The sequence below is a fragment of the Apium graveolens genome, chromosome 2 (assembly GCF_009905375.1).
Source record: "Apium graveolens cultivar Ventura chromosome 2, ASM990537v1, whole genome shotgun sequence".
Taxonomy (NCBI): Eukaryota; Viridiplantae; Streptophyta; class Magnoliopsida; order Apiales; family Apiaceae; genus Apium; species Apium graveolens.
In genome coordinates this window covers 257,330,742-257,349,714 of record NC_133648.1, presented here as the reverse complement: position 1 = coordinate 257,349,714, position 18,973 = coordinate 257,330,742, and positions in this window count along the sequence as shown.

Here is an 18,973-nt window from a genome sequence, read left to right as displayed (position 1 = left end):
AATAATAAAATTTATGTCATTTTCAACCTTTAAAAATGGTTATATATTATTTAATTCATTTTTAAGCATTTGTACATAAAAGAAATTACCATTTAAAAATTAGATTTTTTAATTAGTAAATTAAAGAAATGCTGTAATGTCTGGAAAATATTATGTAATTATTTTTATCAATAAATAGTTATTATTATGTGATTTTTATGTGAATTTTGGTGAATTATTTGATAATTGATATTAATATTTGGATGTTTATTTCTGATAAAAATAAGATATTTTAATTTTTAATTATCCAGAATTAAAGATAGATAATTTTGGTATTTTTCTGGTAATTTTTGGATTATTATATGATTTTATAAGAATTTATAGAATTGTTAATGATTATTTTTACGTGATTGTAAAATTACTTTTTAGAATCAGAAATCGTTCCACCTCAGCCGTTTTTGCGTTTTTATAACCCGAAACTCTTCCGAAAACTCCTTCCTAACGTAATCTGATAATTCTGAACACTTTTTGTGTGTTGACTTTTTCAATCCGGGGTACAGTTTGACTTGTACGAGTCCCGGTGTGAAATTTTCGATACGCTAATTATTTTATATATCGATAAGAATCCATATTTTTAAAAGGCGAGGCATTACTATCTTATTTTTGTATATAGTGTTTTATAAGAGGATCTGTTTTGATGATTATCTAAACCGGGTATTAAAATTGTATCGTCTTTTAGTTACTTAGCGGCTAAGTAACCTATTCTGGATCCGATCTGTAAATATAATTATCGAATTATTAAATAAATAAAATACTTGATGAGTCTGTCAGCTATGCTTTGCTTTATTACAAATTGTTTGTGATCTGTTGGGTACAAAGATTAATTGTAAAGTAAGTTATTGAGTTGCACGAATTATTTTGCTTTTAAAATAATTTTATTGAATATCTATTCATATAAATGCTAAAATTGCTCCTAAAATTATTTTTGTTGTTTTATAATTTTAATTATTATTTTATGAGTTTATAAATTTTAAAAATCAATATTTTATTAATTATTTATCTTCAAATGATTTTTGATTTCATTTCATTGTAAAATCTGTATTTAATTCCAAAATGTTTCAAAAATTGTGAAAATTTTATTTTATTAAGTTGGGAATATTTCAAGAATTTAAAATTTATTCGGAGATTTTCTGGCTTTTATTTCCCCGTATGTGCATTCGTTAAATTGTAAAATACGGGTCTGATGCGCGTTATAAAAATGATTTAGAAATCTTGCAAATTTGATTTTACTAATTCCTAATTAGTCCGGGGTTTTTAAAGGAATTATTTTCGTAAATTTCAAATTATTTTACCCATTAAGTATTCGGTCCATTCTTAAATTACGATACAAATAGGGAGTAAAGTAAAAATAAAGAAAACCAATAAAAGAAAAAAAAATTATAAACCAAACCCCCACCCCCCCTGTTTGTCACACCACCTATCTCCTTCTCTGGTAATCTCTCGAAGCTTCTCGATTTCTCTCCTCTCTTCATCTCTCTTGTTCGATCTCTCTGTAATCTCGATCTCTCCTCTCTATTTCTTCACTCTCTCCCTTATTCTTTTTCTCTCTCTTCCTTCTCTCTGATTTTCCCCGGATTCTTGTTTCCCGGTGAGTTTTCCGGCCGGCTTTTCCGGCGATTCCTCTTGCTTCGATTCTGTTTGATTTAGTTATATATATGTATATTTGTGTTCGTGATTGTGTGCGTGTGTGTGTTATATGTGTGTGTGTGTTGTACGTGTATGTGTATGGCCGTGTTGTATGTGTGCGTTGTCGGGAGGCGGTGTTGCCGCCTGTGTTTTTGGTTGCCCTGTCTTTGGTTATGTGGTGGCGCGTGGGATTGACGCGCGTGTGTATCTGCCTTGTTGCCTGTTCGTGTGTATCTGTTGATTAACTGACTGATTTTATTAAATCTTAATTCCTATGTTTCTGCAGGAAATGAATTGTTTAAAGATTGTAAAAAAAATGAATTATGTGCGGAAAGTAAAAATAATAATCGGTGGGATTCGCGTAGGATGTCCCATAAGCGGAAACCCGCGAATTTTACCGTCGACGGTGATGAGTCCTACGAATAAATAAAAATACGAACAAAAACATAAAATACGAATAAAAATAATTAATATCTGAAATGTATCGGTGGTTGGGATTCTTGAATATTGGGATTGTAGTTGTGAAATTGGATTGTTGTTGTGAATTTGACGTCGATTTGATTTCGACGAGTAGGCCGATAAACAAAGGAGACGCTGCCTGATTTTCAGGAAATAAATTCCGAAAATACGGGAACGTAACCTATAATTATCGGAGACGTCGAATAATAATATATGATTATATTATATGAACTTAAGTGCGATTGAGACAAAATAATTTATGAATTATCGATTACCTGTTTTTCAAAACAACGAGTATATGTATTTTCCAAAAATAAATACCGAACCGAGTTTTTAAGATGTAAACCCTAATTGTTATGTGTATTTCAATAATACATATAAATATGAGTTGGGCTATGAAATCGTATGGGTAGAATAGGATAATGATTTATGTTAAACAAGACGATTATCTGAATTAGGGTATTTTAACCCTGTAGGTCCTAGACGTGAAACCCGAATATCGACATCGGACTAAGAACGATCTAGTGATTAGACGTCGAGATCAACGAAGTTCCAACTGAAGGGTCTGAATGTTGGGATCGTATCCAGAATAGGATAGTAGTTTGACGATAAAGCCGAACGTCCAAGTCGAACCAAAGTCAACTTGTAATAGCAATTAAAGCTTATTGAGGCAAGTATTCTTGATTTTTCTTTTAAATACTGCAAGTATTCCCGAACTTTCTTTTAAATACTGCAAGTATTCCTGATTTTTTCTTTTAAATTACTGTAATTATTTCTTCGTTCCTATTCTAAGTTCATAATAGTTAAATGTTTTATATTTCGCTGCAATTACTCTGATTATGCATGATCCTTTTATTCTTGTTCCTATAATTCGATTGCTCTCTTGAGCAAATACCCATTCTTTCGGGTTATTTGCGAACCCTGAATTGGGATGTTTTGAATTCAAAATGATTTGACATCAAAACACTCTACGGGCTGGATAGTGATATTTTGGGGATTGAGTTTTACTTAATCATGAGGACCGGGTTATGACTGGTGCCTTGAGATGGGCCGTAGTGCCTGGGGACCCGACTGGATTTATATAGGAGATATATATCTGCATTATATTCTGACTGATCAGCATAATATAGATGCGAACTAGTGTCCAGTCTAATTTTTTGTTGATCGCCATTAACGGCATTCTCTCTCGAGAGTTCTATGATTTAAAAAAACCCGGACAAAACCCTGATTCAGGAGATGAATCTGGGAATCACTGGTCACTTTTGGATTTATAACTAAAGGCTGGTAATAGCCAACGTTTATTCGCGCAAATCATTCAATTAAATAAAATTATTTAAAATTGTTTTAAGATTTTGTCTGGGAATTTTCCTTTCTTATTGATATTTGCAATTCAAATTATATACTTGCTGGGCATTTTTGGCTCACTCTTGCTTTGTAAATTCTTATTTCTACCAGAAACAAATAAGGATAAAAATGAATAGCTTTGATAGACATCAGAAGTTAGAGAAATCTCCGCTGCGAGAGGTTGAAGAAGTTAGAAGAATATGACAAGAACATTAGTACAAAGGTAATTACACTTGTATTCTAGTTGTCGTGAGTTGTAGAAGATTAGATTCTTGTTTCATACCATAACCTGTAAACGATCTGGATCCAAGGGGTTATTTGTTTATTATTTGATTTTATGTAAAGATTGTTTAGTGACACCAAATCTTGACCCCGGATTTGGGTTGTTACAAGTTGGTATCAGAGCTGTAGGTTATTGGTCACTGAAATAAGAATAGGTGAGAGTAAGACAGGAATGATAGGCCGTACAGGATAGGAAAGACCCTAGGCATACTCATGTTAAGTTGAGTGGAGAGCGAATTAGGGTTAACAGATCCGATACGGAATGGGTAAGCCAAGATTGTTGAGGGAAGTGTAAGGCGAATGTCGCAACGCTATAGGTATATTGAGTTCTCAGATCCTACAGTAATGAGGAATCGACAGATCGATGGAGACGGGGTATGTTACCCTACTTTTCATGTGGTTTTGAAGACTATGCGATCGATTCTTGTGAGAATTTGTGTAAGAAAAGCTACGATTTAACTTAGAATTAGGTATTAGGACGAGTTCCACGTCGGGAGCAACCAGTTGATGAAAGCTGATGAAGAATCAACGTTGCACGTTTTGAAGGTACCACCGTAGCGAGAAGATTCTTATCACCCATCGGGAGCTGCGCGAGGAATGATAGCTACCTTAATAGGTGTAGGTAAGACTAGCAAGAAGATGCGACCCTATCTACAGAGGGAATGTCGAATCACATGCGTGGTTGTAAGCATAATATCAAGGACGACGACAAGAATATAAAAGACAATGGCAGACATCATTATCGGGTTCGAGTTAGAAATAAAATGATATACGACGGTAAATGAAGTTTCGGTGACTAAGAAGTGCGAGCAGAATCCAAGGAAAAGTGGAAGAGGTACCAAAATGGAGAGACCCTTATATGGGCATTCTTTTAATTAGACATTTCATTGGTAAATCAGGAAAATAACAAGTAACTTATATAGTATTTCCAAAAAAACTTTAAAATGAGATTTCGGAAAAGATTTCCTTAATCAACCTTCATAGGATTTTTGCATGAAATGAGTTTTACAATTTGGTTGTCGAATTACTATTTATGTTCTCATTATTATAAATAGAAAATGACCTAAAAAGAAGAATGGAATTAGACTCAGTGTTGTTAGTCCGAAGGATCAAGTAGACCCACCAACAGGAAGAAGGTTTAAAGTTTTTTATGAAAGACGAAAGTAAACTGTGTTTAATAAAATCAATAATTGAATCAATATGTTAAAATATTATTTACCCAATTTATAAAATTGTTAAAAATTTAACGAAATTCGTGATTCGAGCGGTTAGAGGGTGATTGAAGAAAATGAAAGAAACTTCTAGATGGTTGGAGAAGAATCGTATTTCTATCGACGAAATTGAGGCGTGGCGTGATCGACGGTTATTCTACATGACATAGAGGAGATCTGAAGTAGTGATTATAAATTTCGGGAGGACGCGATTAAGATCAAATTATTGAAGCATTTGATGTGAAGGCATTTCCAGACAGCACTCCGAAGCAATGATGTGACTTGAATCGCGAACCTGTATTCGCACGATCCTGAAGGCAGATGTAGGCGAAGCATGGAAGGTGATCAACACTGATATTCTTTCTTCTAATATGATAGTATATGTTTTTCTTGATTCTTGGATACATATGAGTTTCTTCTGTTGATAAATTATATGAGACGAAAACGAAAGAAAAATTCTTGTATTCCTTCTGAATTGTTTCTCTTCTCAAATCCTTGATTCCTGATTGAGACAACAGTGTTGTGATATGACGCTTTGTCGAAATGACAAAGAGTCGGGTGGGATGCCACCTAATCATGTGTTGTATGCCATATAGTATGAAAGACTGGCCATCTTGAGTACGAATATGGTTGTCTCATTCTTCACTCATTTTTCATCAATTTTCTGAATTACAAATTCTTCCAATCGGTTGTTGCATTGTTATGCCTTATTCCTTCTTTCAATCAAAATCATGTTCACAAACTCTCCTCTTGCGTAGAGTCTATTCTCTGATGATTTCAAAAGAAATGAAATAGTGTGATACGTGGAATCATACAACGAACATAGATACGACTGCAAATCGATAAATGGTGGACATCTGCGAGCAAGGAAAAATGGATGCACCGACAAATGTGGACATGGCGAAGATATCAAGTCAGACAGTTGTTCTTGCTACAGGGATCTCATCAGTACGATGGATACGTTAATGCGATGCACTTCGAATTGGAAGATTTGGATGAGAAATGAATCGTTAGTGAACCATAATAATTAAATCAATTACAAAATAAGGAAGTAAAGTTTTGTGCGTCGGGCAGAGTGAACAAGTATCGGGACAACAATCGAAAATCAAGGAAATTCTGAACAATGGCTCAGACAGGTGAGTAATACGTGAAACATCCCTTCGTCGCGGGAAGATATTTTGTTAGATATATTTGATAATGTCATGTCTAATATGATTTTTGTTTAGTTTTCAGATCTTACTTAAACAGGACAAATCAGTACTTAACTGGAAATCAGTACTTATACTGAAGTCAGAACTTAATTTATCAGGAGATATTTATCAGAAGATAATATCAGGACTTAAGGAGACTTTCAGAGAAGGAAGGCAGCTAATTGAAAGGAATGAAGATCAAGACAAATGCAAGAAGATATATGCATGAAGAAGGAATTCTATGAAGAATAGAATACTTGGAAGAAAAGATATCTGATTGATATATTTTAGGAAGCAGAATTATATTCCATATCAATTAGCAATTATCTTGTTACTGTGTAGTATATAAACACAGACATAGGGTTTACACTATAAGTATTATCATTATCGAGAATAATATTTATTATAACCCTAACAGCTCTCGTGATATTTGTTCATCACTGAGAGAGGACAGTTCCATCTTGTAACAGAGTTTATTATATTGAATAAAGTCTGTTTTCTGTTACTTGAGTTCTTTAATTCGATTTAATTGTGATAAACACTGTATTCAACCCCCTTCTACAGTGTGTGTGACCTAACAAGTGGTATCAGAGCAGATCTGTTAACACACAAACAGTTTAAGATCCAAAAACAATCATGTCTGAAGAAGAAACTCCAACCAAGCCCACCAAAACTGAAGAACCTCCAAAGACTCAAATTCATAGTCGATATGAGACTATTAGAGTTCCCATTCTGAAACCATCTGAATATTCCATATGTAAGGTGAGGATATCTATGTTTCTGGAAGCTACTGATCCAGAATATCTTGACAGAATCAATGAAGGACCACACAAGCCAACCAAACTCGTTGTTGTAGTTGCAGGTCAAACAGCAAAGTCTGTACCAAAGGAGAAGAGTGATTACACTGCTGAAGATATCTCTTCAATTGCTAAGGATGCTAAGGTACGCACTTGCTACATAGTGCTATTGATAATGTAATGTCAAACAGGGTAATCAACTGCAAGACTGCAAAGGAAATATGGGATGCTTTGGAGACAACATGCCAGGGAACTAAATCAGTTAAGAAGAATAGGAAGACAATACTCACTCAAGAGTATGAACACTTTGACTCAAATTCTGATGAGTCATTAACTGGTTTATATGACAGATTTGTCAAACTCTTGAATGATTTGTCACTAGTTGACAAGGAGTATGATCTTGAGGATTCGAATCTTAAATTCCTGTTAGCACTTCCTGAAAGATGGGATTTGAAGGCCACGACTATAAGAGACAACTATAATCTTGAAGAAACAACTCTTGATGAAATTTATGGGATGCTCAAGACTCATAAACTTGAGATGGAACAAAGAAGCAAGAGGAAAGGAGGAAAGTCAAGGATAGTTGCTCTTAAGGCTGAGGAGGAATCTCCCAAAGCAGCTACCTCAAGGAAAAGCAAGGGAAAAGCTCTCATCACAAAGTCTGATACTGAGTCATCAAGTTCTGATAGTGATGATGACTCAGAAACTGAAAGCTTGCCTGAGATGGATGCTGATGAAGAGATGATGAAGCTGTGTGCTTTTATGGTGAAAGGAATCACAAGAATTGCATACAGAAAATTCAGGAAGGGAAAGAAATTTTCCAGGAAAGGTGCAAGTTCTGATAAGAAGAGTTTCAGAAAATTTGAAGGCAAAGGAGGGAAGTCTGACAGAGGAGATTACACAAATGTCAAATGCTACAACTGTGGTGAGAAAGGCCACATATCTCCTGATGGCAAGAAAGTGAAGAGTGACAAAGGCAAGGCTCTTGTCACAAAGAAGAAAAGCTGGACAGACACTTCAGATTCTAAAAGTGAGGAAAACTATGCCTTGATGGCAAATGCTGATAGCAGTTCTGATGTTGCTGAGTTAAAGGTACCTCAAAATACTTATGCCTGTCATACTGATGATATTAATGAGTTGAGAAGATATCTTAAAACCATGTTCATTAGTTATAGAGATCAAAATTTAACATGTGAAAGATTAACTTCTGAAAATCTTGCTTGTAAAAAGAGGAATGATTATTTAGAAAAAGAAATAGTCATGTTCCATCAAACTCAGAAAGATAGAGATGATGCTTTTTATGTTAGGGATGAAGTACTTAAAATGAATGAGTCTCTAAAAACTGAGTTAGAAAAGGAAAGAGAGATTATCAGAACTTGGATTAACTCTGGAAGAACAACTCAGAATTTGTTAAGTAGTGGAAACTGGAAAGAGGGCTTAGGTTATGGAGATGATAAGAATGATAAAGGAACTGTAGAAATTGAGCCTATAGTTGTTAAACAAAAGCCAAAGTTGAAACCTATTAAGTTTGTAGCTGTAAAGTCTGATACTAAAAAATCAGAAGCTAAAGAGGAATTAACTTCTGGAAAACTAAAACAGGAAAAGCAAACTGATGTTAACGTAGGCTTAATGACAAAGAAGCAGGTTAAGCATAAGCTAAAAGATGTTAAGAATGTAAACAAGGTAAAGTCACCTAGGAAAAATAGGAATGGAAAGGAAGGTGTGAATAAAAGTAATGATTACAAGCCTATTCCTAATGCTCCTAGAAAAACATGTTATAACTGTGGAAATTCTAACCATCTGGCTTCTTCTTGCAGGAAAAATAAGAACATAAACTCCTTACCTTCAAAGTCAGGTGTGACGGTCTCAACCCCGGGGTCAGGGGCTGACGTCACCAAAAATATGATAAATTATAACAAAACTGCTAAATAAACTTTATTATAATACCGACCCCAACCAGGAGCCGAAACAGGTTCAAGTATTATTTAGGTTACAACACACACACACTAACTTATTCAAAACCAGACACTCTAACTTATTACAGCAACTCATCAGACCTCAGGGCCTGATACAAACTACCTCGGAGGAGCCGGGACCGGAGGCTGACACTCTACGCTGACCTGGTCTTCTAGACATCTGCAATAAATAAATACAAAACAAGCTGTAAGGGTGAGCAATCCATTGCTCAACAGTACCTCTATATGAATAACCAGTAACAGGTTGTATAAAACAATATAGGAACAAATATTAAACTGATATACGAGAAATCCGTAAAACATGTATAAACTGGATATCAAAACTAGCATGCTTTGCAAAATAATATCATCTGTAGTGTGCTGTGTAAAAATACCAGAGTTCAATTTTAGCATGTTATTTCCTTTCCAAAACCACTGTCCATTACTGGACCAATAAATCATCGGTCCCGTTACGGGGACTATAAACTATTCCAACTTTATCAGATATATAAAAGAGGATGAATTCTAGGGACAACTGATTAGTCTATCCCACCACAAATTTCATTCTGGAACTCAGAGTTTAGCTAGGTCTCTGTCATGCTGGACTAAGCGGACTACCAGTGCGCGCATCCGACTTAGCCTCTTACGCAACCATGCTGGGCCGTTACCTAATAACGGACCTCTTACGCCAACTGACCATCCAATATCTGATTATTTTTATCCAGTTTCCAAAACCATTTACACCTATCTCTTTTTAAACCATTACAACACACATTCTAAAATCCCTTTTAAATTTTAATCATAATCTAGAGATAGGCATTTTCAGAAGTTACTTTTCCCCAAAACCTCAGTTAACAAAACATATTTTAAATACGGGGAATACATAACTTAAAACGTTCTGTTCCATTACATATTTTAATTAAAACAACTATTCATATATAATGAACTGTAAAAGATTAGTTCAGGGGTACTTGTCTTGCGAAGCTTTGCACTAACTTTGGCTTAATTCTAATTGACTTGAACTACCGGGTCCTTTGACTCGAACCTACGAAATCGAAACATCCTAGGTTAGACAACCGATTATGTTTGACTTTTCCTCACTAACTAATTACCCATCGCTATAATTTTCGACTCGTAAGTATATTAATATCAATAACATATACTTAATAATGGTGCACATAACAATCAGAGTTTAATTTTTATTAACGAGGTATATGAACTCGATTTATAATTTAAGGTAATTTTTAGAAAAATTGGACAGCGACTCCTTTGTTTATAGGTCTACCCGTCGAAACATCAATCGACGTCAAATCCCAACAAAATCAATTTGAATCGTCACATAACTAAATTTTAGTCCTGAACATAATTTATACAAATTTTATTTATTAAAATATTTAGGACTCAGAGTTATATCATCCCCGTCCACCGTCCGCTCGTAACAAGTCATCGCGGTACGGCGGCAAAATTTCGCGGGTACCCGATTAATTCTCGGGTTTCCAACACGAAACTTCGCCGATTAAGTATTAACAATTTCCCCGCATGAACAATAATTAATATCACGAAATTACTCAACTAAAATCCTGCAGAAAAATTGCTAAAAATTATTATAATATTCAAATTCACAATCTACAAAAATAGAATAGGAATCAAATGAAAATAAAACCACACAGCCAACTCGCGCGAACGCGCCACCAAACCAACAAAACCGAGACACAACACAGGCGGCACCTCCACCTTCCACCACCACTCACACACTCTTAAAGACACACACAGACACATATATATACATAGATAAGCACATATATATATGCATGCAGGTCAATAAACAAAACTAGGCCGGAGTATTCACCGGAGAAATCTGAAACCGAAACGGCAGCGAGAAGAAAATTGCCAGGAACAGCTATAATCGAAGAAGGGAAGAACAGGAGAGGAGAAAAAAAGAAACAGAGAGAGAGTAGCGAAAGAGAGATGAGATGATTCGAGAGAGAGAGAGAGACCGGGTTGAAATAAACCGAAAGGGAAAGAAATACCCCCTCCTTCTGTTAAGCCACATGTCCGATAAAAAGGGACACGTGGCTACTTTATAGACTGGACAAAATTTTTATAACCCGAATCGTAAAATTGGCGATACATACCGCGCACGAGAGTTAGTCGGAAAAATTCCAAAATAGTCTTAAAATGTCACAAATAATTCAAAGCTAATAAAAATAATTTTTGCATAATTTTTAACTTAATTTTGAATCGCGCTTTATACCCGCAATTAATGATTAAACGAAACAATGTGCGGGTAAAACTAACTCTGAAAATTCTTAAAATAATTTTAAAATTCTCAGAATATTGTAAACATAATAAAATATGAGTTTCATAATTTTTGAAGAATCCAAGAATTAAATATGGATTTTACAATTTAAATGAATTCAGAAAATCATTGAAGAATAAATAAATGATAGAATATTGATTTGTAAATTTTGTAAATCCCTAAAATAATTAGCAAGGTTATAAAATCATAAAAACAATTTTGGAGACAACCCAAATAATTTCAGAAATAAAATTGTCATAAAATCACTTTAAAAAAAATGAAACAAAAAATAACGCTGTGCACCAGCTAATTATAAAACACACTACGCAATCCAACAATCGCATATAATCGATGATAAGTAAACACAGAGACCATGAGTGATATAAACTTCTTTATTAATTAACTACGCAATAATTACATATTTAAATATTATAGAATTATACTAGTCGTTATATCCTTCCCCCTTAAAAAGATTCTGCCCTCAGAATCTTTACTAGTTAAATAAGTGAGGATATTTGTCAAGTATATCTGATTCTAGTTCCAGGTAGACTCTTCTACCCTAGGATTTCTCCAAAGTACTTTAACTATAGGAATAGATTTATTCCTAAGTACACGCTCCTTACGATCTAATATTTGGATTGGCTGCTCCACATAGGATAAATCCGATTGAAGCTCGATCGGTTCATATTCAATTACTTGATTCGAGGCAGGAATGTACGGCTTCAACATTGACACATGAAATACATTATGGATATGTTGCCATTGTGGGGGTAACGCTATCTCGTATGCCACTTTTCCTATTTGCTTCAAAACTTCAAATGGTCCTATATATCTCGGACTCAGTTTACCCTTCTGACCGAATCAAACCAATCCCTTCCATGGCGAAACTTTTAATAATACCATTGATCATGTTTCAAAACTTATGTCTTTTCGATGCAAATCTGCATTCCTTTTCTATCTATTCTGCGCGGCTTCCAATCTTTTCTGAATTAACATCACTGCTTCTTTTGTCTGCTGCACTAATTCAGGTCCTAACACTTTCTTTTCTCCTACCTCATCCCAGTATAGAGGTGATCTACACTTTCGTCCATATAAAGCTTCATAAGGTGGCATTCCAATGCTGGCATGGTAACTGTTATGATAGGAAAATTCTATTAATGGTAAATGATCGTCCCAATTTCCCTTGAAATCCAAAGCACATACCCTTAACATATCTTCGATCGTCTGAATCGTTCTCTCACTTTGGCCATCAGTTTGAGGATGATAAGCGATGCTCATATTTAATTTAGTTCATAAACACTCTTGAAACTTTGTCCAAAATCTTGAATTAAATCTTGGATCTCGATTTGATACTATAGACACAGGTACCCCATGCTTGGAAACTATCTCATCTAAATATATTTTAACTAGCTTTTCCAGAGAATACTTTTCATTAATTGGGAGGAAATGCGCTGACTTGGTTAATCTATCAATGATCACCCAAATGGCATCGTGATTCGATCTTGTCCTCGGCAAGCCTACCACAAAATCCATTGCAATTTCTTCCCACTTCCACTGTGGAATTTCTAGAGGCTGCAACAATCTACTGGGCCTTTGGTGCTCTGCTTTTACTCTCTGACACACGTGACACTTGCTAACCCACTCCGCAATCTCTTTCTTCATTCCTGGCCACCAGAAGTGTTTCTTTAAATCTTGGTACATCTTCGTGCTACCAGGGTGAATAGAAAACCTAGAATTGTGCGCTTCATGCAATATTTCATTCTTCAGTTCTGCTACGTTAGGAATCCAGATACGAGAGGAAAACTTGTATAGACCGCGGTTATCCTTTTGAATACATAATTCTTCTCCTGTCAGATCTTCCAATTCTTGTTCCATAACTCCTTCTTGACATCTTTTAATCTTTTCCATTAACGCTGGCTGGAAAGTAATCACGTATAGCGATTCCCGATCTTCACCTGACACTTGAATTTTGATTTCCATCTTTTCCAAGTCCCGTGCCAATTCATTCGCGATACGGGCCATGTTTAATTTCTCTTTTCTACTTAGGGCATCAGCTACCATATTAGCCTTACCTCGGTGATAGTTAATTGAACAGTCATAGTCCTTAATCAACTCCAACCATCTCCTTTGTCTAATGTTTAAGTCCTTTTGGGTGAATATATACTTTAAGCTTTTATGATCCGTGTAGATATCACACTTCTCTCCGTACAAGTAATGATGCCATAACTTCAAAGCAAACACTATAGCCGCCAACTCAAGATCATGAACTGGATATTTCTGCTCGTGGGGCTTTAACTGCCTAGACACATACGCAATAACCTTATCATGTTGCATTAGCACACAACCTAATCCTTTAAGAGAAGCATCACTGTAAATTACGAAATTCCCGGTTTCATCTGGTAATGCTAACACTGGTGTTGTCACTAGTCTTTTCTTTAGCTCTTGAAAGCTTTCTTCACATTTCTCCGTCCAAACAAATCTCTCATTTTTCCGGGTCAGCTTGGTCAACGGGGTTGCAATCTTGGCAAAGTCCTTCACAAATCTTCGGTAATAGCCTGCTAATCCAAGAAAACTTCTAATTTCCGTCGGGGTCTTTGGCTGCTCCCATCTGGATACTGCTTCAATCTTTGCAGGGTCTGGCTTAATACCATCTTTACCAACTATATGACCTAAAAACTGAACTTCCTCCAACCAAAATTCACGCTTTGAGAACTTAGCATATAATTGTTTTTCTCTCAACCTTTGTAATGCAATCCTTAGATGTCCGGCATGGTCGTCTTTGGTCTTTGAATAGATGAGGATGTCATCAATAAATACAATAACAAACTTATCCAAGTACTCCTTGTACACCCGGTTCATTAAATCCATAAAAGCTGCTGGCGCATTAGTCAACCCGAATGACATCACTAGAAACTCGTAATGGCCATATCTGGTTCGAAAAGCAGTCTTTGGTATATCTTCAGGCTTGATCTTCAACTGATGATAGCCCGATCTTAAGTCAATCTTGGAAAAACAACATGCTCCATTCAGTTGATCAAATAAATCATCAATCCTGGGTAGGGGTACTTATTCTTGATGGTTAACTTATTCAATTCTCGGTAGTCAATACACAATCTCATGCTTCCATCTTTCTTTTTCACAAACAACACTGGCGCACTCCACGGGGATACACTGGGTCTGATTACCCCTTTATCCAAAAGTTCCTGAAGTTGTTTATCTAGTTCTTTCATTTCTACTGGGGCCATATGGCAAGGTGCCTCTGAAACTGGTTCTGCTCCCGGAATCAAATCAATAGAAAACTCAATCTCCTGATCTGGTGGTAATCCTGGTAACTCGTCTGGAAACACATCTGAAAAGTCATTAACTACCGAAATCTTCTTCAATTCGGGTATTCTCTTCTCAGTGTCTACAACATGAGCTAAGTATGCTTCACAACCTTGTCTCAATAACTTCTTTGCTTCCAAGATAGAAAGAAATTGTTTGTCCTATTTTTGTCCTTGATAAACCATCATTTTGTTGTCTTCTGAGTATAACAAAACTTTCTTTTTCTTACAATCAATATTTGCCTTATGCCGAGACAACCAATCCATTACTAAAATTATATCAAACTCTCCTAACTGAAAAGGTATTAGATCCACCAAAAAGAAATGCCTGCAAATTTCTATTTGACATCTAGGGCAAAACTGGTTTACTGAGACTTTATCCTGATTAGCTACCTCTATCGATAAGGGCTCATCTAAATTTTCCAACATCAAATTCATTTTACTTACACATTCTTTAGATATAAAGGACTTAGATGCTCCCGAATCAAATAAAACCTTAACAGGCACTGAATTTAGAGAAAGCGTACCTGCAACCACATCTGAATCTTGAGCATTATATTTCTTGGTCATTTTAAAGGTTCTGGCTCTCGTTGTACTAGTTGCTGGTCCTTGAGATTCATTACCTCCTACATTACCCTGAGTAGCCGTCTTGCAGTTTCTGGAGATGTACCCAACCTTACCACATTTGAAGCAAGTGACTCCGACATTTCCTGGGTTACATTCTCACGCGTAATGACCCTTTTTATCGCATTTAAAACACTGGACATCCTTCTGACACAGACCACTATGCTTTTTACCACATAACTTACAATCCACAACTGGTCTGGTTGACTGGACTGGGGCGGAGGCAACTGAAGTGACACCGGAATTTGTCTGAGCCATGCCTTGCCTTCTAAATCTCCGATTCTTATTCCGGCCAAACTTCCTTGGGAACTTCTGACTAGACTCCTCCTGGTCTGCATTAGTTGTACCACTTTCAAACTTTCTTTTCCGATCACCCCTTTCCTTGGAGGCCAACTTCTGATCACTCTCTATCACCAGGGTGGCTTGAACTACAGGGGTATATGTCTTAAGTTACAGGGCTACCACTCCGCTACGAATTTCCGGCTTTAGTCCTTGCTGAAATCTCCTAGCTTTCTGAATCTCAGTGTTTACATATCCAGGGGCTAGTCGAGCCAACTCCGTAAACTTGGCCTCATACTCAGCCACGCTCCTTTCTCCCTGCTTCAATTCCAAAAACTCTACTTCTAATTGACTCTGCAAACAATCTGGAAAATACTTTTCTAGGAACAGCTCTGTGAATCTAGCCCAAGAAACAGGGCCTTCTCCTTCTAAGGCACACGCAGATTCCCACTAAAAACTTGCTTCACCTTTCAGAAAATAACTAGCATAATCTGACTTAGAATCATCACTCACCTCAGTAAAGGTGAAGGCTTTCTCCATTTCTTTAAGCCAAATTCTAGCAGCAATCGGGTCTACCTCTCCCTTAAACTCTGGGGGTTTAACTGACTGAAAAGACGTGAAACTAACAGTCTGGTTCGGTTCTCTTGGTTGGGGTTGATGTTGGAGCTGTAACTATTGTTGGATTTGTTGATGTTGTTGTTTTATAAATTGCTGTTGTTGTTGCTGCTATTGTAGAAATTGTTGTTGCTGCTGCTGGAATTGTTCTTGCTGCTGAGCCATCTGATTAGACTGTTGGCGCAGTAAATCTAGTAATCCATCCATGACTGGGCCCCCTTCAGAGTTACTACTGGAGGAATTGGACGGGAAATTTTTCTTGGGAGGCATTCTCCTGAAACACAACAAAAAGGTTTTATATGAAAATTGTGCCCCCGGGTAGCAACAGTTTTATGCATCAGGAGAATGCGGTTACAATTAAATATTCCCTTCCCTGTTTATTTGGGGTCCACCCATGATGCATAACCAAATTTAACAATCCAGCAACAATTACAACAATAACAGCAATAACAATAGTGCAATAAAATAAAACCGACAACCGTAACATCAGAAAATAGTAATACAACAACAGTACAAATCCATCTAACAACTACAGTACAACACTCATAGCATACTAAGTACACAACAAAATTGGTTGTCCTAGCAGCCCCGCCTAATACAAGCTACAATACAAAGAAAACATACATAAGAAAAACATCTACAGAACTCCTGCAACTAACTCCGAGCTCTGTATCTCACTCCAGCAAGTCTAATCTAGCCACTGCCACTGCCACCAATGGATCCTAATTCAAATACCAACCAGATCACAAGATCCTGGTACTGAACAGCTCTAAACTCGAAGCTAATGAAACGGTCAATGGTCCGAGCTGTCTCTATTGCAGCCTGAGTCAAGGATCGAACTCTCTCCTGCACATCTGGGGAAGGGGCAGGAATACCCTGGAAAGGCCCGACTAGAATCTGGTCAAGCTGAGCTGCTAACCCTGGGCTCTGCTCTCTGATCAAAGACTGGTTCACCGCTCGATGAACATGGTAAGGGATCGTGGAGGATGCACCTGAATGAACAGAGGGAGGAACAGGTGGTCTCGAGGTGGGGGAACTAGGACCACATCCTAGAGGGAAATCCCTAACAGCCGACACTGACCTTCGTACCCAGCGAGGATGGATACTAGGTCCTAACACACCTCCTGATACAACTTGAGGAACAGGTGGAGGAGGCATGAGAGTCTCCTCGGCTACAACATCCAAGGTCCGCTCAGAATCTGAATCATCTGAGTCTGACGGGTTTCCCCGAGAAGGAGAACTGGAGATCACTATAGGCCACTGCCAATCATAACAATATACAGGAAAGACAGAACAAGGTTAGGGCAAGTCTATTAAAATATTAATAGATGCCAGGGTAACGCCATCGGAACCCTCGACTTACACTTAAGGTTGCTCCTCGACATGAGTTGCTGACTCACACTATAGGACATACTTCCTACACCTTACTAACTCATCGCTTAACCTAAATTAGGGACTTGCACCTGTGGCTCTGATACCATCTGTGACGGTCTCAACCCCGGGGCCAGGGGCTGACGTCACCAAAAATATGATAAATTATAACAAAACTGCTAAATAAACTTTATTATAATACACGACCCCAACCAGGAGCCGAAACAGGTTCAAGTATTATTTAGGTTACAACACACACACTAACTTATTCAAAACCAGATACTCTCACTTATTACAGCAACTCGTCAAACCTCAGGGCCTGATACAAACTACCTCGGAGGAGCCGGGACCGGAGGCTGACACTCTACACTGACCTGGTCTTCTAGACATCTGCAATAAATAAATACAAAACAAGCTGCAAGGGTGAGCAATCCATTGCTCAACAGTACCTCTATATGAATAACCAGTAACAGGTTGTATAAAACAATATAGGAACATATATTAAACTGATATACGAGAAATCCGTAAAACAGGTATAAACTGGATATCAAAACTAGCATGGTTTGCATAATAACATCATCTGTAGTGTGCTGTGTAAAAATACCAGAGTTCAATTTTAGCATGTTATTTCCTTTCCAAAACCACTGTACATTGCTGGACCAATAAATCATCGGTCCCGTTACGGGGACTATAAACTATTCCAACTTTATCAGATATATAAAAGAGGATGAATTCTAAGGACAGCTGATCAGTCTATCCCACCACAAATTTCGTTCCGGAACTCAGAGACTAGCTAGGTCTCTGTCATGCTGGACTAAGCGGACTACCAGTGCGCGCATCCGACTTAGCCTCTTACGCAACCATGTTGGGCCGTTACCTAATAACGGACCTCTTACGCCAACTGACCATCCAATATCTGATTATTTTTATCCAGTTTCCAAAACCATTTACACCTATCTCTTTTTAAACCATTACAGCACACATTCTAAAATCCCTTTTTAATTTTAATCATAATCTAGAGATAGGCATTTTTCGAAGTTACTTTTTCCCCAAAACCTCAGTTAACAAAACATATTTAAATACGGGAATACGTAACTTAAAATGTTCTGTTCCAGTACATATTTTAAATAAACAACTATTCATATATACTGAACTGTAAAAGATTAGTTCAGGGGTACTTGCCTTGCGAAGCTTTGCACTAACTTTGGCTTAATTCTAATTGACTTGAACTACCGGGTCCTTTGACTCGAACCTACGAAATCGAAACATCCTAGGTTAGACAACCGATTATGTTTAACTTTTCCTCACTAACTAATTACCCATCGCTATAATTTTCGACTCGTAAGTATATTAATATCAATAACATATACTTAATAATGGTGCACATAGCAATCAGAGTTTAATTTGTATTAACGAGGCATATGAACTCAATTTATAATTTAAGGTAATTTTTAGAAAAATTGGACAGCGACTCCTCTGTTTATAGGTCTACCCGTCGAAACATCAATCGACGTCAAATCCCAACAAAATCAATTTGAATCGTCACATAACTAAATTTT